We start from the raw sequence: 21,970 nt of genomic DNA on the forward strand, positions 1-21,970 counted from the left end.
GCTGGATGCCACACCCTCTTATACCTTTGGCCGAGGCCAGCCCCCGCACTCCAGCCTCCGTCACCCCGCGGCTTAAGCGACCAATAGTGTCAGTGCAAGCCAGAGATGGCGGAGTGCTGAGTGACAGCTCGGCTGACCAATGACCCCCAAACTCAGGGTTGCTACAATACATTCAGAAAAACGTGCGATGCTTGTTTTTCCCGGCTCCTCAACCGTAGTTGATTTGTAAACAACAATATACAACGATTTATACAATCTGACGCTTTTATCCAAAGTGGATCAAATAAAAACAGAAATGATTCTACGGTGCAAGTAGCAGTAGCAGTGTGTGTGTAATAAGTGTGCTTGTGTGGTGTGTAAGTCACTTAAAGTACTTTTGTGTGTATGCTCATGTGATAATTTTGTCTGTCCATCAGTCTGTTTGCCGGGTGGAAGTAGCTGTTCAGTGTTCTCTTGGATGTGGACCTGAGACTGCGGTACCGTCTGCCAGACAGCATGAGCTCAAATGGTTTGTGGTTTGGGTGGCTACTTTTGGGTGGCCACTTTATGTAGGAATACTTTCAGATTCACTGTTGCTACCCGAAGAGGTCTGTTGACCGAAACATTGGTTTAAAGTATTCCTACAGTACATAAAGCCAAGTACCACGAATACCAGTGTGCTCAAGTACTCCTTTCAAATTCCAACATTAACACATCCTGCGCCAAAAATTTGTTTACTCGTTATTGCCCGCCAATCTAATAACGCCAACAACGAGTTTACTCGTTTTTATGATCGTTATTTCCTTTATTCGCTATTGACATTCATAATTCATCCAGGAAGGCTCCGGGAGCCAGCTGGACCCTGTCTGATATTTCAATGCCTCAATACCGCCGCCTGGTGGATTTCGGGGGCGAGTTGCACTCCACTCTAAACCGGATGTGGCGCTCTGTGCATCGGGAAAAATCCTCCGGCAGAGATATCTTGTTATGTTGATCAAGACAAACACTTGAGTGCATTTGATCGCTTTCGAGACGCAATAATCAATATGCTTTCGGCGTTTATTGCGTCATATAAACGGAAAATGGATGTAGCAGATCGACATCAAATAATTGGAATTTTCTTTCTCCAGACGCATCGGCCACAGGTAAGAGGAATCTAACGTAATTCCAGCTCGATTGTCCATTTATTTCATTGCAATCCATCTGCTCAACGTATGATGTCTGGAAAGCCGTTACTGACAATCAAGGAATCATAAACGACCCCCCCCCCCCCCTTTCCTTCATGCATGATGGAGCATAATGTGTACCGAGCATATGCATTTACATTTTTTAATATAGCGTGTATAGGAACGAAGCGCCAATCGATTATGTGTAATATGCGTCGGGGCCTATAACTCTTCTAGGAATTACTGCTATACACTCCAAAAACATACTTATATTCACGACGGTACTAACACGACAATGTATGAATGGAAAAATATAACGTTTCCACATCCGGAACGATAGATACCCGATGTTGAATGGGCCATAGTAATGTCGATATAGCTATAATATTAAAAAAGTTATAGCCCTGCAAAGAAGGTGAGCGACTCCATAGGCTTACAGCACTGGCAGAGAGTGGTACAGTATATGATGGGCAAACTGCGTGGCACAGAATGTGTTAATGTTCTACTCTGCCTACTCTGGCAAAATTGAAGGTGTGCAAACTGTGGGAATTAATTGATGTCCATAGCACCAGACATCCTCCCATTCCTAACTGCAACCATCAACTCCTCACTCAACTCGGGGGTGGTCCCCACCTCCCTAAAACAAGCCAGAGTCACGCCCCTCATAAAAAAACCATCCCTGAACCCTACCGTCATAGGCAACTACCGTCCTGTCTCTCTTCTCTCCTTCCTTTCTAAAACACTTGAACGTGCTGTATCCAACCAACTTACTGCTTATCTCTTACAGAATGACCTCCTAGACCCTAATCAGTCAGGCTTCAGGACTGGTCACTCCACAGAGACAGCCCTCATTGCGGTCACAGAGGCACTTCACTTAGCAAAAGCGAAAGGCCTCTCCTCTGTCCTGATTCTCCTAGATCTATCTGCAGCCTTCGACACAGTCAACCACCAGATCCTCCTCGCGGCCCTCGCAGGAATGGGAGTGGCTGGCTCTGCGCTGACATGGTTGTCATCATACCTCAATGACCGCTCCTACCAAGTGTCATGGAGAGGGACCCTGTCGGCCACCCGCCCCCTGCGGACGGGTGTCCCCCAGGGCTCGGTTTTAGGACCCCTTCTCTTCTCCCTCTACACTAAATCACTGGGTAACATTATCACGTCTCATGGCTTCTCCTACCACTGTTATGCCGACGATACTCAACTCTTCCTCTCCTTCCCTCCCTCAGATATCCACGTCTCTGAGCGGATCTCGGCCTGTCTGTCCGACATCTCTGCCTGGATGACGACCAACCACCTCAAACTGAACCTAAGCAAAACAGAATTGCTCCACCTGCCGGCCAAATCCTCCCCCCTGACCGACCTTTCCATCACAGTCGAGAATGCAGCTGTGACCGCGTCCCCGACCGCCAAGAACCTTGGTGTTGTCCTCGACGACCAGTTGAACTTCTCTGCTCACATCGCAGCGACAACCAGAACCTGCCGATTCCTCCTGAGCAACGTCAGAAGGATCCGCCCCTTCCTGACAAAAGAAGCCACCCAACTCCTCGTCCAATCAACAGTCATCTCCCGCCTCGACTACTGCAACGCACTGCTCGCTGGCCTCCCGGCCAATGCCACTAAGCCTCTTCAACTCATTCAGAACGCAGCGGCCCGCCTGATCTCAAACCTACCGAAGTCGGCCCATGTCACCCCACTTCTTAGGGACCTGCACTGGCTCCCCATTGCTGCACGAATCCGCTTCAAGGCCCTCGACCTAGCATACCGTGCGGCAAAGGGAACTGCTCCCGCCTACCTCCGGTCAATGGTCTCTAACTACACACCCTCAAGACCCCTACGCTCTGCATCTTCTGGCCGCCTCAGACCTACTCCTATCCAAGCTCCGGGAGGGTCATCAAAGAGAAGTCGCCTATTCTCAATCCTTGCCCCACAATGGTGGAATGAACTACCCACCGCAGTTAGGACAGCCGAAACACGTCCAATCTTTCGCCGTCGACTAAAGACGCACTTCTTCAACCATTATCTGAATTAAAAAAATAATAATAATAATTATCTAACCCTAACTAACCATACTGTCATGCACTTGTCCTAATAAACTAACCTACACTGTAGCACTCAACACTTTGATGAACATTGTTACTCAGCTGATAGAGTTGTGCCCTTCCTGATGGCTTGTCGTACAGAACTTGTAAGTCGCTTTGGATAAAAGCGTCAGCTAAATGACTAAATGTAAATGTAAATGATGTTTATAAACCTTGCCAACGTCAGAGGGAATAAATAACGTAAGGGAAACTCACCATTAAGACAGAAATGAGATGTAAGAAGGCTGGTTATGGTTATGGTTATGGCCTTCGAACGAAGGTTATCCTATAACCCTAGTTACATGAGTTCTTGTGAGCGTTCTGCTCTGGTGGGATTTAACCTCATGACCTATATATCACTGAAAGCTTTCGCTACATGCACCTTCACTTGTCCGGCCACGCCCATTTCCGCTTATGCGTGACCATGCTTCTTCCTTCCAGAGTCTTGACCTTCATTCGGAAGACAGTCAGGGGTCCTCAGTGAGTGAGGAGCAGAACGCTCACAAGAACTCATGTAACTAGGGTTATAGGATAACCTTCGTTACATTTCGTTCTTGTATCTCGTTCTGCTCTAGTGGGACACAGGAACAGAGCAGGGCGCGGAGAGCCCGACAAATGCACCCGCTGAGGTCCCCTTACAACCATCAGAACACTGGGGAGGGTCCGGGCCCCCCCACCCCTCCTAGTGAGCAGGACACCGACTGTGCTAAAAAAGGGGACAGCACCCAAAAAACACACAAGGTGAGTAGGCCTCGGGACAGAAGGACCCGAGCCTACCCCACCGCGCGTCCCGCTCACTACCAGGGAAACATACGACACAAGCTGCGTCGGCAAACTGTATTGCTAGCTAACAATGTAGCTTCACCCTGAGTTATCCTAGCGAAGCTCCAAGCTCTATTTGGTTAAATGAAAACTAGAAAGAAACCATTTCAGAAGTACTTATAGTTGTATTGATATGCTGTATGATAAGAACATGGTCTATACATTTCGGTTGCTTTTAAGAGTTTAATATGGAATGTGAGGAATGTTTCCATGTGCTAGTGCACTTTAGCCTAATTTAGTGTAGCAGGGTGGATTATCCCTGCTTCGTGGGAACGGTTGCTGGCAGTCACGAGGTAGCTGGACACAGTAGAACTCTGTCTGACTGCACCCTCGTCTTTGGGCCTGGGGCGTCGACTGGAGGCTGGTAGTGTGAGTGGATGGGGCCCGGGATTTACCAACCTGGTCTGGTACTCTGGTCTTCCTTCCCTGCAGCAGGGCGGTCTGCAGTACTCCCCAACACGCTCCCACTCCCCCCAGTTGCTCCTTAAACCCTCCCACACCTAGTGACTGAATTGTAATTAAATACTCTGAGTTCCCCCCGCAAGCAGTACCCTCCCTCAATGACCCTAGAAACCTTACAATGAAGAGGGAAAGGTGGAATAGGAAAGGGTTAATTATATTAACGTTACCCACATCAAAAGGATTGTCAACCGGCCCATGGATAGACACACACACAAATCTCCCATCCGATTCTTTAATGTTATGTACTAGGCAGTTACAATGATCTACTACTAGTGGCCAATTGGACGGAAGTCCCACTATAGTACCGTTGGTAACTCCATACCTCATAAACACGTATATTATACACCCACCTCTGGGTTAATATAAGGGATAATATACTTCACTGTGTTTGACTCATCACCCACGTCTGGGTCTTCACCCTGTATAATACCTCAAAAGGCTTTAATTATATGGCCAGAATAATACCTCTCTAGGCTTTATTTATAATACACCAGGGCCCTCATTCATCAACCTGACTTACGCACAGATATGTGCTTAACCTGTGCGTACGACCATTTCTAAGCAAAGAGTGGGATTCATCAATTTCAACTTGAACTTGACTTCGTGCTTATGTGTACGCACAGCTCGGAGCACACTTAGCTGACGCCCAGTGGTAGAACATCGTTACTACGGCATAAGCGCTCCTCAGTTCTGCATTAGTTTCAAGGCGGAAATAAGCTTCCGTGCATTAGTGTTCAACTTCTGTATGACCCGTAATTCATTATAGTTCATTATAAAATAGCGACAGTAGTGTAATTATAACGGGCTCACACGCGAACAAGAGGTTGGCCTGCTTGTTTGGCACGGGGGGGCAGACGCAAAACACCAACCTCCAAACGCGATTAAATATTGTTTCAAATAAAAAGCGAATTATTTTGTGTTTCATGTTTCCAAATAAGATTGGTCACGAAATGCTTTCTACTTCAATTTGTTGGTTAGAATAGATGACCTCCGTTGAAACTTCACTGAGACTAACAGTCTATTTGTGAGCTCCCGCTCAGATGTGATAATAATAACAATAATAATAATAGCTTCATTTTATATAGCGCCTTTCAAGAGACCCAAGGTCGCTTTACATAGATAGGGGGGGGGGAATAACAAAGTAACAGACATAGTGGACAGACACACAACATATAAATATGATGATGGAATTCATTCAAGATCCTCTCCACCCTCGGGTCTTTGCCACCGGCACGGTCCATCGTGATATTGGAGATGGATCGAGCAATAGACTGTTACTGTAGCTGTCAAAGCTCCATCACAAATGCAGTTATGTGAATAAAAAGGGATTCCACTAAGTCAATGTTGCGATGCGCATTTGCCTGATACATGTTGTTGCTGCATGCCGGGAGGAAGGCGATGCTGAATGTTTTCAATTCATTAAATAAAACAGATACTTTTTGCAAGGGTTTACTGACTGTCATACAAATAATCAACCAACTACATACTGTAACTTTTCAGTGCACGTTCTTATTTACATTGTGACAACAGCCTTGTGAGTTCCCGCAGTGACCCGCACACAGACATGATGGAATTCAAGTTCAAGTTTGTATTGATCACATATAGGCAGGCTACACATGGCGTATAGGCTACATCATTGGCAGTGAGATTCATTGTTCTTGTATATGCTCTCGTATTATTGTTTATATAGGCTACCCAATACTGACATCAAAATAGATTGTATGACTCTAGAAATCATATGCAGCAGGTAGAAAATTGACGGAAAATCCGTCGCGATTTGGAATAAAATTGAGGAGAACTTTAATCCCTGGGTATTAATCAAACAAAACGGAAAAAGGCAGTCATATTCCAGCACGGTCTTTATTAGTGTTTGCGCTGCCCAGGCAGCAATGGTTAATAGATATCATATCCGACATCACCGTACGTGTACACGTCTGTCAGCCTGTCTCATAACACGCTTCCCTCGGTTTAGTCCATTCTTCCACATTTCATGGGGGTGCCCATTACCGTATATGGTTAATCGGGGCGGTTTTGGTATGCAAATACGTGAAAGTGTGCACAAGCCTCGGCGCAGGGCCAAGGTGATATTTATCATGACAGGTGTGCGTAGAACCTGCGTACGCACGTGTGGTAAATCCCGTTTTTTTTGTGCGTGCACTGATTCTAAATTCTGTGCTTACGTGTGGAAATAGAACATTTTCTACGCCACGTTGATGAATGAGGGCCCAGGTCTGTAACTTCCCCACAGGGAAAGGGTTAATTGGATGGGAAAATATTATTAAACACACAGGTTATCACACTCAAAGGAAAGGAAAGAAAACAAAAGTGTGTGCCCACTAATACCTTGCAAAAGCCCTATTCTAATGCCGGCATATATTGTTTGGGGTCTGTAGTTAGCAAAGTTAACTTCGCCCGCAGGCCGCACCACACTGTGTAACGTGCAATAGATCCTGGGCACCGAAGCCCTAATGTACTCTACCAAAATGGCGGCCGCGCCGCTCCACCACCGTCCGGGTGGCAAGATGGCGTCGAACGCTCTCGTCGCAGGTGCTAGCAAGCGGGGCTGGAGCAGGGGCAGTGGTGGGTTGAGAGCGCGTGCTGTGTGCTGGCGACCTCTGCTGGACGGGCCGACTCCCGTGCTGGCTGCTCCCAGCCGGTGCAGAGCTGATGCAGAACGCCGGTGAAGACAGCTGCTGACGGCCGGAGCAGACTGTTTGTAGGTCCACGCACGTATCTGGGCTCGCACTCTATACCGACACAGTAACTACTATAACCCGACTACTAAGGACTCAGATATGTTATTAGCCGCACGCTACTTATACCGCACACAGTAACTACTATAACCCGATAATGTTAGTACCTTGTTCTGTACCGTTTGCTCACACACTATCGCTGGTACTTCTAGGATCTCACGTCAACTAGCAAGTACTTCCTATCACCCGTCACTATTCCACGGGGCCCTTCAACGTAACTTCTGCAACAGGGCTCGTCCAGAGCACACGCCTGTTGCGACTGTTCGTGGTCAAGTTCACTGCCGAAGAGAATCATCTTCCGTCTCTTGCCTCCATATATCTTCTCCCATCTCTCTCCGACACTCTCCGCCTGCCATCGCCCCCTGCTGGTCCCGCCTACTAGCTCCACAGGGAAAAGGATTTGTAGACTAGAATCCAGTAATGCCGTTTATAATCCATATTCCAGCGATAGAAGAAGGAGACGCTTGTGTGATTGTTTGTGCGAATATCAATGAAACTAATTAGAATGTCTTGGTGCAGAAAGGGGAGATAAAAAGGCAAGTCAGCAGTTCTGAATAATAAATAATATTTTCAGGCTGCTACATTAGCATAAGTCAAATGGATGTTCCCACGTGCTGTGACATTGTAGCCTACTTTAGCTTAGCATAGCCAAAAGTAGCCTAATTGATTATCCATTCTAAAAGCAATGAAAGATGATGAATAGCATGAAAGATGATAAATAACTTTTATTTTCTGCATGGCCTGTTATGCAGGCCAGGGCGCGTCTATATTAATCCCAGCCGAAGAGTGCGTCGCGTTTCTCTGATTGGCCATGACGCCCATGTGACCGCGGCGCGCGGTAGAGCGGAAATAGGCTGCTGCCTCCACGTCAAGAAAGACAGACAGGCATTCTATTGCCATAATCTGCGACAAACCCTAACCTTAACCAACTCCGAAATAATGCCTAACCTTAACCCTAACCTTAACTTAACCCTAACCTTAACCAACTCCGAAATAATGCCTAACCTTAACCCTAACCTTAACTTAACCCTAACCTTAACCAACTCCGAAATAATGCCTAACCTTAACCCTAACCTTAACTTAACCCTAACCATAACCAACTCCGAAATAATGCCTAACCTTAACCCTAACCTTAACTTAACCCTAACCTTAACCAACTCCGAAAGAATGCCTAAACTTAACCGGCGAAAGAATGCACGTTTATAGCGAGAGATGATAAACGTAAAAAAAAAAAAATAAATAATTGAAGTGATTCGAACTTGTCACCAACCGCACCACAGGCTCCACAGCAAGGCGGCGAACGAGTTGAGCTAAGCGTTGATGGAAAAACAGCGGGGATTACGGCTGCATAATGCCGCTCCGCTCTGCCGCTGACGCGGGGCGTGTCGCGGCCAATCAGGGACAACGCGGAAGCACTCGGCAGCACTCTTCGGCTGGGATTAAAGAATAGGCGGCCAGGGCCCTCATTTATCAACAATTCTTAGAAAGTGTTCTATTTTCGTTCTTAAGCACAGAATTTAGAATGTGTGTACGTACAGAAAAATCGGGATTTATCACACGTGCGTACACGGGTCCTACGCACACTCCGTGTTGATAAATACCATTTGTTCTACCGTCAATGCTCGTGAACGATTATCCATATATGGTCATGAAACACCCCCATGGGATGTGAAATAATGGACTAACCCGAGCAAACTCTGAGAAACTTCACTGAGAGCGAGATTGTTCACGGAGGTCTAAGCAACTAATTCAACGTGCTGTCGAACCAAGAAGACACAACGCGTGTTATGGGATAAATACGCGACAGGCTGGCGGACTTGTACACAGTGATGTCAGATATCAACGACTCCATAAGACCATTGCTGCAATTCTGCCTGGACAGCTCAAAATACTAATAAAGACCGTTAATGATTATGTATATAACCTAGTTATATTAGTATTGGCTGAGCGTCCCGCTCTAGCCTAATGAAATACCCCTTATCTCCTAGTACCTACTGTACACCAACACGAACAACTTAATGCACCCATACCTGACCGGGCCCCGCCCCTATGGAGGCGTAGCCTATAAGACCATGGTCATGGTCACCAAACACTCTTCCTCGCCAAATCTCGTTCTAGTAAAAGATCCCTCAAAAGGGAACTCAGGGCCGCGTAGAGCGGGACGCTCAGCCAATACTAATATAACTAATATCGTTATATATCGTATGGCTATCGCGTCCCGCTCTAGCCTAATGAGATATGGGTTAGAGCGGACGCGAGACCCGACAGATGTACCCCCTGAGGACCCGTAAGCCCACATCAAGGGGTGCGGGGAGCCCTGTCACCCCATCCTAATGAAGGGGGGGCGCAGTCAACTCCACCTGAATGCGAACAAGAGGGAACTAGAACCCCTTGAACACACCGCACAGGCGGAACCACGTGTGACTCAACACACTGTGGCCCATACCCACACACTCCTGCTACCCTACCAAAGGACGGGAAGCAGGAAAGGCCACAGACCCCAGAACCGCCTGGGAGACAGAACCCCCGGTCATGTCCATGAGGTAAAACCTTACAAAGGGGCCCGGGGAGGACCATGAAGCTGCAGCACAGATGTCCTCCACCGAGGCCCCACCCAGGATAGCGGCAGAGGCAGCCACCCCACGAGTGGAGTGCGCCCTGACGCCCCCAGGGGGATCCTGCCCAGCCAACATGTAGCAGAGGGCAATGCCCTCGCACAACCAATGGGACAGGCGTTGTTCGATAGTGCCTTACCGGCATGAGAACCACCGTGACAGAGAAAAAGCCGAACGGCGACCCCGAGGTCCTGAGTAAGGCTGAGGCAATTCCCAAAGCACGGACCGGACATGACAGGTGAAGGCCTGCATCTAACTCACCACCTATAGGAGGCGGATGAAACGCCTGAACCACAATATCCCTGGAGCGGAAGAACTCCGGATATTTACAGGCACGAAGGCAGGATTAGGCCGCAGAGTGGCACCGCAATTGGAACGAAAGACAGGCACTCTGTTCGTACCGAGAGAGCACAAAGCACACCCACGCGTCAGCGGAGGTGATGGCCAGCAAAAACGCGGTCTTGAACGACAGCTGTTCCAACGGCGCCTGCTCGAGCGGCTCAAACGGGGCCAAGGACAACCGACCGAGGACCAGTTGAAGATCCCAAGTCGGAGCCCAGGAGCGTTGCACCGGCTTAACGCGTCGAGCGCCAAGCAGGAACTGCTTCACAAGAGGGTCGCTGAACAAGACATCCCCTCAAACCCCACATGATAGGAGGATATAGCTGCTGCATATACCCTCACCGTCGAAGCCGACAGTCTATCAAGGAGAGACTGGAGGTAACTAAGGACAGCATCCAGGGGGCAGGAGACTGAGTCCCGGCCCCCCGCCTTACACCACACTTGGAACATACGTCATCTGCCCGCGTAAGCGCGACAGTGGAGGGAGCATGCGCATTCCGGATGTTAACACCATCAGGATCAAGAACCTGCGCCCCTCAACGTACCCGTCCCAACAACTGACCTAACAGATGTATGGGGAAGAATCCCAGGCGGCACGGCATCGGTCCCAGACCTGCCTGGCTATGTCCGGACGTAATCCCCACCCGTCAGGATGAGGACCGCCCCGCGACAGTACACCTGTACCCACATTCTCCCTGCCGGGGATGTGGGGAGCCCTCAGGCCGCGCAGATGGAGGACGCCCATAGCCAGCCGCCCATAGCCTGGTGCAGACGGGGGGAGCGTACCCCTCCCTGTCTGTCGATACACGACACTGACGTCGTATCGTCCGTCCTGATCAACACCATTTGTGGACCAGAAGGACCGCTTTCAACACCAACACATTGAACGTAGCGCAGACCGGGCAGCATGGTTTGCCAGCTGCCCACTACTGCATTGGCCTGACACGTCACCAGCGAGGGAGGCGTCGGTGAAAACGCGATGTGAGACAGCGCCGTAACCATCCTAGGACGGAACCTCCCGAGCGTGTTGACAACACGCTCTGAGAGGGATGCCCATAGCCCTCCAACCGTTGACTGGGAATAGGAGTACTCTACATCCAGTCTACAGCAACCCCAGGCTGGTAGAGACCTGCCTGGTACGAGACCTGACGATCCACCTTGACCGCGAAGGACCAGAACGTCGTCAGGGCAGAACACTCCGTAACCCCTGACGACGCAGAGGCCCCAGTGCGGCCTCCACGCACTTGGTGAAGATGCGGGGAGCCAGAGAAAACCGAACGGCAGCCTCTGGTACTCATACGCTAACCCTGCAAAGGAAGCGTAGGTAAGCCCTAGGATGGAAGATCGGAGATGCGCATACGCATCCTACAGGTCTATGGAGGAGAACCAGACCCCCACCTGACAGTGTTCAACAGGTAGGAGACGATCCAAAAAATGCTGAACCTTCCCATGGGACAGGTCCAGCCTGAGTCTGACACCCCCCCCCTCCCGATTTCTCAGGCAGAGAACACCGGGAGGAGAATGCCACGATGATGGCTTGCTTCGTCCACAGAGATTGGATCCCGTTGACCAGAGCTGTCACTGCTGGAGACCCTGACAACCTGAAAACGGGTGGGGTTGTATAAACACAAGTCCTCGCCTCAGCGTTCTCTCCATCCACCTCGACATATGGTACTGCCGTAGTCATATGTGATGACACTCCCAACGCACCCGCCGCCATGTGGCGCAGGTCCGCCAGGAACTGTAGATAGTTGGCCCGGTCCCCCCGCTGTGCGTAGCCAACCCTGGAACCGTGCGAGCAGAGCGTTCCGTGTCGGGACATCTGACCCTGACACCACCCACGAGGCAATCGCACCCAAGGGGGGACCCCGACAGAAAGGGCCGGTTTGATACGGGGGGCTTCCTAGGTGAAAAAAGCCCCCCCACTGAACACCCCTCCAGAACATGCTGAGGAGTTGTTCTGCAGCCGGACATGCAAGGTGTAAGGACCCCATGGGTTCCTACACACCGTAGCCCTGCAGTGATATTACTACCACCCCAAATCATGCGTGCCTGCGAGACCACTGCCAATTTTTCAGGAGTGGGAGGCACCAACATGATACCTGGCCTGGCGAAGGCGAGGCCGGGGAAGCCCGCACTGTGTGCCTCAAAAGGTTTCGAGCCCCCCTGCTGACAACACTTAAGTTGACAGACGTAACACCAGGCTCAACCAACACAGCTTATGGTGTGGGAGCCGCTTGACAGCACAACATTCTCACGGACAGACCCAGGCTCAGCCATCAACTGGGTGTCAGCCCCTGTCCCCATGAGAAGCAAAAAGTGGGGCCGCCCGCGCTTCAACGAAGGCACACGGCCCGCAGCCAAAGGAAACAATCAGAGCCCACTTTTTCCGCTGGTGTTGGGGAAGGGAGTGATCGGAGAGCGGGCTGCTCGCGGCAGGACGGTGACGGCTTGTTTGTTCAAGCCGAACCCATCCAACATGGCCGATCCCTCGGCCGCCAAGGCTGTCGGCCTTGTGGACACCTGTCGAATCAATGCCCAGGATACCTCCGGCGGGGGAAAACATGGCCGCCTGTCGAGGGCCTCGTCATCGCCGCTGACGAGGCCGTGCTCTCTCTTCTTCTGGCTGCGCGGTGTGAGGCGGTGTGGGGCCTAGGACAATACCGCCCGCGCTCCAGCAGAAGACCAAAATCCGCTGCGGAGAGGGGAACCCTGAGCGGTTATAGCTTGCGGCTGGGTCAAAGCTAATAACGTCAACAACCTCGCGCGATGTGTCGACGTCGGCTGGCCCTCTAGGCCACGCCACCAGACACCATTTTTTTAATAGAAAAAAACAGCAATTCGAACACAGTTCTAATCGCTGCCAATTCCATACCGTGGCGGTACAGGCTTTAGCAGCCCACCAGCCACTCGCCAGGCCGACCCACCCATGGCGTCGGCCGGGCGGGGCACTGTTTCAATATGTCAAAAACAAAGGACTGATGTTAACACGGAGCACCAGTGGTGGTTGCAAACAGCAACCTCCACTGTGGTGTGCACCATGAAAGGGTTAAATGAATAAAAGAACTAACCCACAAAATACTGTAGAATGAGCAATACTGTAGAATGAGCAAACCCATATACACAACGTTAAGGGGAGGCGGACCAGAGCGAACTAGTCCCGCCTTCATTCAAAATATTCACAACAGCACACCAGCCCTAGCTTAGCCCATTTACCAAAAAAGGTAAACAAAGCCCCCCCCCCGCACTACTCCCCCAGTAGACACCGATTGACCGTCAGCATAAATGGTTGAGAGGAGAGAAAGCTGTAGCAAAGACAGACCTTCTCATAGCAGAGTGACAGAACGAAACAGTAGCCCCCTACACTACTACAGCCTAGCGTGAGGCAATGTGGGACCCAGATCAACAACCGCCTGCGCACAGACACGCAACATGTTTACCATGTTGGCTGGACCCATAGCCCCACTACCCGACGCCAATGTGAATAGGAACTAGCCAACTGAGCCATAACCCGCCGTTAAGTCCCATCCTGCAGTAGTATAGCTCTACTGCTACACCGCCGAGCTCACGCATCGGCCCCAGATGGGGACACCATTCCACAGACCCCGCCGGAACACAAAGGTAACGTACCTGGCTAGGCTACCTAGCCACGGCCTACCCTGTTGTCAACCCATTTACCCGTAAAAAAGGTAAATAGGACTCAGCAAAACCCCCACAACAGCTACCGACTGACCTTCATTGGTGAACCGGGCAAGAGGAGGGAGAAGTGACAACATCTCACGGCGGAGACATTAGAACAGCGTAGCAGTTAGCATGTAGCAGTAGTGTTAGCATGTAGCATTAGCGTTAGCATGTAGCATAGCATTAGATGTTTAACAGCACGCCCACTGCAGTGAAACGTTCACCAAACCATCCTGCCCCCGGCGCCAACACACAACATGGTTGTGTAACAAAACAAACCAGCATTACTAACACTAATACCCATGCCTGAAGACACAGGGCCTACCTGGGTACAAGCTGGCCCGACAGCCAATCTTGCACAGCTGAACCTTGGTCTGCTGCCATCAGACGAGGAAACATCAACATAGGCCCGTCGTGTCGCTGAAAACATGCTTCGAAGATGCCAGGGGCCAGCAACCTCCGGTAAGCTTTCAACATTATGAATCTTCTCTGATCTTTTCATCCTACTAGTTACATACGGTGCACACAGCCGATACGATGGAACGAAAATAGAGGAAGAGTGTTTGGTGACCATGACCATGGTCTTATAGTCTACGCCTCCATAGGGGCGGGGCCCGGTCAGGTATGGGTGTATTAAGTTGTTCGTGTTGGTGTACAGTAGGTACTAGGAGATAAGGGGTATCTCATTAGGCTAGAGCGGGACGCGATAGCCATACGATATATAACCACTGTTTGGCGTTGGTGTGTCATTATAACCATGCTGGAATATGAATGCCTTTATTAGTTTCGTTCGATTGGCTACCGGGTATAATATGATTTGTAGAGGCATACAATCTATTTTGTTGTCGGTATTAGGTAGCCTATATAAATTAGATATAATAGCAGCCATAGCCTACATTATGCAACAGTAACTTGCGCATATATAACACATGGCACAGCCCTGCGAAGCCTGCACAGTAAACTAACTTGATCGTTAATCTAGCTGTATCTTTACGCTTATGAAAACATTAAATAATATGTATAGGCTATAGGCCGTTGTTTTGCCTTAATACTATAGCCTATATTCTCAAATGGCATTTAATGGCTATCCGCTGTGGGCTATCTTCTCGCTGACGGACCAGTATACCTAATATCATATCATATTCCTATATGTCTCCAAGGAATCGTGGGGCTCTGGGGAATAAAGGTTGGGAACCTCTGCTATTATAGCCTATCCTTTATAATGTTATAGGCTATTTTATTTACAGTTTACTCTATCAGCCTACCCAGCATGTAATACGTTCTTTGTTAGAACTCAACTCGTTATTATTTTGCGCATAGATTGCAGAAATACGGGAACATTTTGATTTATATTTAAAAGGCTTTGACATTGTAAAACTAAATAAGTGGAATTTCGAAGTTATGTAGGCAGAATACAAGTAATATCACCCACACGATATATGCTACCTGTTGTATCCAGAGCATGTATGCTTTTCATTCATTTAAGACACATTTATTGCAAGGGTTTTGTAATACACATAAACTCAACAAATAACCTCTGTTCTCGTTGCAATGCGTTTTTAATTCTTTCTTATACAGTAGGAAGGGGGAAGAACACTATATCGTGGGTGTTCATATGACTTGTATTCTGCTTACAGCTTTGAAATTCCACTTATTTCATTTAACAATGGCAAAGCCTTTTAAATATAATCAAAACGTTCCCGTATTTCTGCAATCTATGCGCAAAATAATAACGAGTTGAGTTACGCGGAGCGCAGTCAGTACACCCGTATATTCCGATAACGCTATATATAAACCATGCTGCATTCATTCAGAAAGAAAGACCTATTATTCCAAAATGTGACTTCTATTTTATACTTGCTATACTTATTTTATTTTATACTTACCTATTTTTGTCTAGCACAGTCTGGAGCGTAACAGAAAGAAGCATTTTGTATAAAAGTATTCTGTACTTCTGTATGACAACTAATAAAGAAACTTGAACTTGAAACTTGAAATGCTATTTATAGGGTTTTGACCATAATTACACTACTGTCGCTATTTTACAATTAACTATAATGAATTACGGGGGGTCATACAGAACACATCAGTCAAACTAATGCACAAAAGCTTATTTCCGCGTTGAAACTAATGCATGAAACTGATGAAAGCATATGCCGTCCGTCTGCAGTCTCCATATTCTACCACTGGGCGCCAGGTACGCACGGTCTGAGCTGAGCGTAGATATACGCACAAAGTCAAGCACACGTTCAAATTGATAAGTCCCACACTTTGCTTAGAAATGATCGTACGCACGGGTTACGCACATATCTGTGCGTACGCACCATTGATAAATGAGGGCCCAGGTTTTTCCACCCCCGTTTCCACCCCCGGGAAGAGTTCCCAGCAGGAGTCCGACGACCGACCACCGCTCATCACGTGTGCGCACGCGGGACGAGGCAGTGAGTCAGACCAACACAAAATGGCGAGCCAACCCAAAGAACCTCAGATATAGATCAGGGCTATACCCAGGAGCCTGATGTTACCCTTGTTACCGCATACAAACTGCCCGGACCGTTGCCTCAACAATCGGGTAGGATTGTGAATTGCCAGTGAGGAAGTGGATCAGGAATTACAGTAACTAACTAATTGAACTTGAGTCACAAGAACTTCCAAGGACCCTCATATCCTTTTCTATGATACGAACTGATTGAACTTGAATACAAGGACTTCCAAGGTGTTAGATGTTTCTGTAATCAGCCAGTATCACCTCGTCATCTGTGTTCGTGAAGTTTCTGCATTGTGTTTATTTCTCTCTCTGAAATCGACCTTCTCATACTGGCTGTACAACTTTGTCATCCCCCTTAATGCAATCCGTAATCATAAGAATTCGACACTGGCAGACGTGGTACCTTTCTTGGAAACATTTAGTTTATTCCATAAACAAAGCCTCTGTGCCAGATGGAAAACAGTTCTGTATTGTCCTTGAAAAGCCTTAGAAGGAACTAAATTCATTATTCTAATGATCTCTCTCCCATCACCCCGCTCTGTGGTCGTGCGGCCTAGCTGTCCAAAGGCCTTCCCTGTCAGCTGAAGCCAGTGATGCCGTGGCACTCCACTCCATTCCTGCAGATCGTTTCAAAGTCTCTGTCAACGTGTCTGCTCGTGACTGCTTCGTGTCTCGAATCTAACTTATCCCGGAAGAAACTCACATCATAACGTCTTCTCCCTAGCAACGGGGGCCCGCCCCCTTTTCTTGTTACTACGCAATGCACTGTCATGGCAACTGCTCTTCACCTTTAGCATGGTTCTATCAATGTCAAACTATCCCCCTAGTTCTCTCTGACCAAACCTGCCTGCTCTCAGTGCTTATCAATGTTTTGGTTACAAACCTGCTGATGACCTCGGACATGGGCTCTGCAGTTAGTCTGCTGCTAACACACACACTGACTGCCGGCTACTTTTAAGATCTATAGATCCGTCTGATGCTGTCACCCACCGATATACATTATATACACCTTTAAAAACATAGATTCCTTCAAAGGGCTTTTGACCCTGTTTCACCTTTTGTATTTTGATATTGTATTTTGTATTTGATTGATGCACATTGTATATATGGGTACTGATACATCTCCTGAGGGAGAGTTAAAGGGTCAATGCACCCGATAAGATACTTGAATCTCATTGATAACACATTGATTATAGTTGAATCGCTGATGGTTCTCCTGTAAAGAAAGATAGTTTAAAGGGTCATTTCACCGAATAAGGTACTTGCATTCCTATAACATTGAATATTTCTATTGGTACTTTGTTGGTATTACACCTGCAAAGGAAGAGTTTAAAGGGTCATTGCACCTAATAAGGTACTTGCATTCCCTGCACACTTAATTATGTTTAAATACTTACCTACCGAACTGAAAATGATAAACTGATATAGAGTTTACTGAAATTATAAACTGATATAGAGTTTACTGAAATGATAAACTAATAGAGTTTACTGATCTGCATTTGCAGAAGAAAAGATAACGAGTTAACTCACGAAAAAGGGATACATCTAATGTCCAACCTTAAACCTAGCTTTTAGCTAATGATAACCTCAGAGACATCTGAACTGAACCAAATGTGTTGATCCAATCAATCTAGAACCTGATACCGAACTAACCTTCTTGAGAGAAGGAGTCGTTCCGAACCAAATGTGTTGATTCAATCAACCTATAACATGATATCGAACTAACCCTCCTGAAAGAAGGAGTGGTTAGAGAAAGAACCTAAAAGGGGATATTTCACACTACCTCACGTTATTATTGTATGTATTGCAATTGTCTAGCTAGCGCTGCTGTTAAGAATAAATACCGGTCACTGTTATAACCTTGTCTCTGGTCTACTATTCCTTTTACTGGGTATATCACTCCTCTCCTCATTCGAATCTAGGACTGGTCCGTGGCGAACAGCTGTTACTGTTAGTGACACAAGTGCTACACGTGCTCTACCCATTGAGGCACACAAGAACAAACCTGTCCCATTGCTTTTTTTTTGTGACCAACTTTTTATTGTCTTTTTTTTTTTTTTTTTTTACAAGTTCAGAGGAAAGAGACATTCACATCAGCATTTCATATTAATTCACACAGTGGCATAAAAAGTGTCTTTTCAGTATATAGATTGTCCGTCAGTATATTCATATACTGTGTAGCCTGACTGTTTGCAGTTGTGACAGTCTTTTCCTCCGTTCTGGCGGTCCTGTGGCTGCAAGACAGCCCATGTTGCTTCTTAACCCCCCTCCCAGCCCCCCGGGTTTGTATAGACATTTTAGGATAGGGGAAAACCATGATGCATACATGTATAGGATACAATTAATAAAAAATAAATCATAATTATGTTTGTTAGATAACTTCTGATCCTGTTACAAAGTAATAGGGAAAAATACAATTTAGAAACAACAACAAAAAATACAACAGTAAACAGAAAAAGAAAAGATAAAACCTGTCCCATTGCTACGTGCAGGATATGTTGAAGACCCTTCAAGAAGAGTTCAGTCACTGATAGTGATATGATGACTGAGTCACTGATATGGTATTTGACCCAGTTCACACAAATTTGTTGAGAAATATTGACAATGGCGTCCAGCCAACTTCATTACCCAGCTGATCAGCACTGTAAATGGGTCATGATCTCGTACAGGAGCACAATTATTATAATTATTTGGTTAACATAGAATATACATTAATTATACACCATGAGAAAAACGTTATCCTACATTTTCTGAACCAGCATGCTTTTCCCCCAACTCATCACTTTAGGTCATTAGGTCATATATTATACTATTTAGAGGAACATGTGATTTTTACATGTACCAAATGTCACCACTGTACCAGTTTATGTTGTAATAAGCCTTACATTTCTCTATACAAAACACTATACAAAAATATCCCTAGAAAGAAAATGTATAAAACAAATGTCTGAACTCTTAACACTTTCAGTGCCGGCCATTAACATGGTAAAGCATGGTTAAATGCCACCACCCACTTCAATGATAGTGTTGTGAACGCATAATCTCTGTCTTAAATTATGGCGATGTGTCTAATCTGCCCGTCGCTTATCAATAACTTGTTTGCAGTCAACACTTTAACATGAGCGGGCACACACTCATGCCGCACACACCCACTTATGGCCAAAAGGAAAGGCCACTTTAAATTAGTATAACAAAAGTAACAGTGTATTGCACTACCAAAGCTACCTAGCATGTATACAGAGTCAATAAACATCTCCTGCTCCGTTTCTACCAGGCCATTATACAAAGCATCCTCACCTTCTCCATAACTGTTTGGTACAGCAATCTGGACACTCACTCAAAAAACAAACTACAAAGAATCATCAATAAATCCTCAAAAATAATCTGCACCCCCCTCCCTTCTCTCGAATCACTCCACCGCCAAATCACAATCAGGAGAGCCAGGAAAATCATCTCCGACCCCACTCACCCAGCACACCACATCTTCCAGCTGCTGCCCTCCGGGAGGCGCTACAGATCCCTGACCACCAAAACATCCCGGTTCAAAAACAGCTTCTTCCCCACTGCCATACGGACACTGAACTCCCTGTAGCACCCCCCCCCCCTCCCTGTAGTACCCCCCGCAACCCCCCTTACCTCTGCTGACATGGACATGGACAACTCTGAACTGTATCTATGTAATTGTGTTTTCTTTTATGTACGCTGTAAGTGATGTTATATGTTTTATGTTGGAACTGCTATGCTATGCACTGAAACCAAATTCCACCAGCCTGGCTGGGTGGTCATTAAAGAAATTGATTGATTGATGTCCTATATGCTCTGTAAATAACCATGTACAGATACCGAGATGTCACACCATGTTACCTGTTACCTGTTTATTGCACAATGTTGTTTTTATTGGATTCTATTATATGTTGTACCACTGTATTGCACATCGTTGCGGGCAAGACCACCCGCATTTCATTGTATACTTGTATGCCGTGACAAATAAAACTCTTGACTTGACTTGATTGTCGAAACGGATTGTTTTTTAATTGCTTCATTTCCGTTTTATAGCATTTTGAAAAGCCCTCGTTTTCAAGGAAAATATAAAGATTCCGTGATAAAAGGCATTTACTGGAATATTCTGGATACACAAAAACGTTGTCATTTTTCGGCCTATTTATGAATCGTTTTCAAATAAACGCTAGATTATCGATAGTATATGTGTACTTATGCACGATATAGAAGCGGGCTGAAATATCGATTATCTCATTTCCTGATCGCTCGCACAGCCACACACACACACACACACGCATAGGGCAAACGCTGATATATAGGTGAAAATAGCTCTGATTATCCCAAGACTGGTAAAATAAATTCCTTACCTCAGATCAGATGTTATCCAAAAAGATTATTCCAATTCCTGATCGCCATTCCAAATATCGATCACGCTTATTGATTACAGTGTTGGGTACTGTAAATACATAATCCACTCTGTTCTGATGGCCGGTGATCACTTGGTCTCTTCAATTGGCCTTGACGGAAAAGTAAAATGAGGAAACTGGCCTCCCCCCCCCCCTTCGTCAGTCTAAAGTAATGGGGTGCAGTTACACAGGGAGAGACGATAGGGGGCGGTATCTTCCCAATTGAGCTCAGAGAGTCTCAACACTAACCTGAGGCTCGATTGATGAAATATGAATTCAAATCGCCAATAAATAAAAATACGACAAACAAACGCTATATAGCGTTGGCGGGCACTCAAAGGTCGGCATGAACTAACGACAAAAAGCGTGGCTGGCATTCAAAGTGTTAAGTGACCCCAGGCATAATAACATATCCACAATCAAATCTACAGTAGATAAACTGACGATACGTTGGGATGAGATTGCTTCACAGTGGCTACACTCTCACCCAGACGAAAGAGATAAGAAGTCAACGTCTTGTGCAAGAGTCCATTGATACACCTGGTCCCACCTCTACCGGTTAACCATTAAACTACACGAGCATTAGTGCCCTATAAAGTGAGTACTCTCCACTTAAAGTACACTTGTGATATACCGTTTACTGTGGGATACTGTTTACATTTGAAGCAAATTTGACCTTCGACGAGCGTGTGCAAGGTGTCTGTAGAGAGACACACGTGACATACTCCTCAGGTGCATCACCTCAGCTTCTCTTTTCAAAAGATGCATTGTTACACCCTAACCGGACATGACAAAGCAGACAACATGTTCCCTCTCAGCGCCCCGCTCCTTCTCCCCCGCTGACATCATACCGTACATACATGTTTTATGGAATTGTACGTTTGAGTTTGAACTCTGTTGACAGATGACGTAAGTTCATGTTGGGACCTACACACACACACACACACACCTACCTGTCTTGTCACGGCACGTGTGCCATTTTAGGAGCCTGTGAACTGTGTCTTAAAGTAACAGGATGATAAAAGAAAGGGGACTAGGTGAAAGGCCATTTATTGTACAGTATAAATAATACAAAACGAAGTGCAATAAAACAGCAAATATCATAACACAGTAAAAGTAAAAACAATCAGAAGAACTTCTAAATTGTAGAGGATGCAATACAGTACTTGGTGCACAAA

This window comes from Notolepis coatsorum, assembly GCF_963971535.1.
Source record: "Notolepis coatsorum genome assembly, chromosome: 18".
Classification (NCBI taxonomy): Eukaryota; Metazoa; Chordata; class Actinopteri; order Aulopiformes; family Paralepididae; genus Notolepis; species Notolepis coatsorum.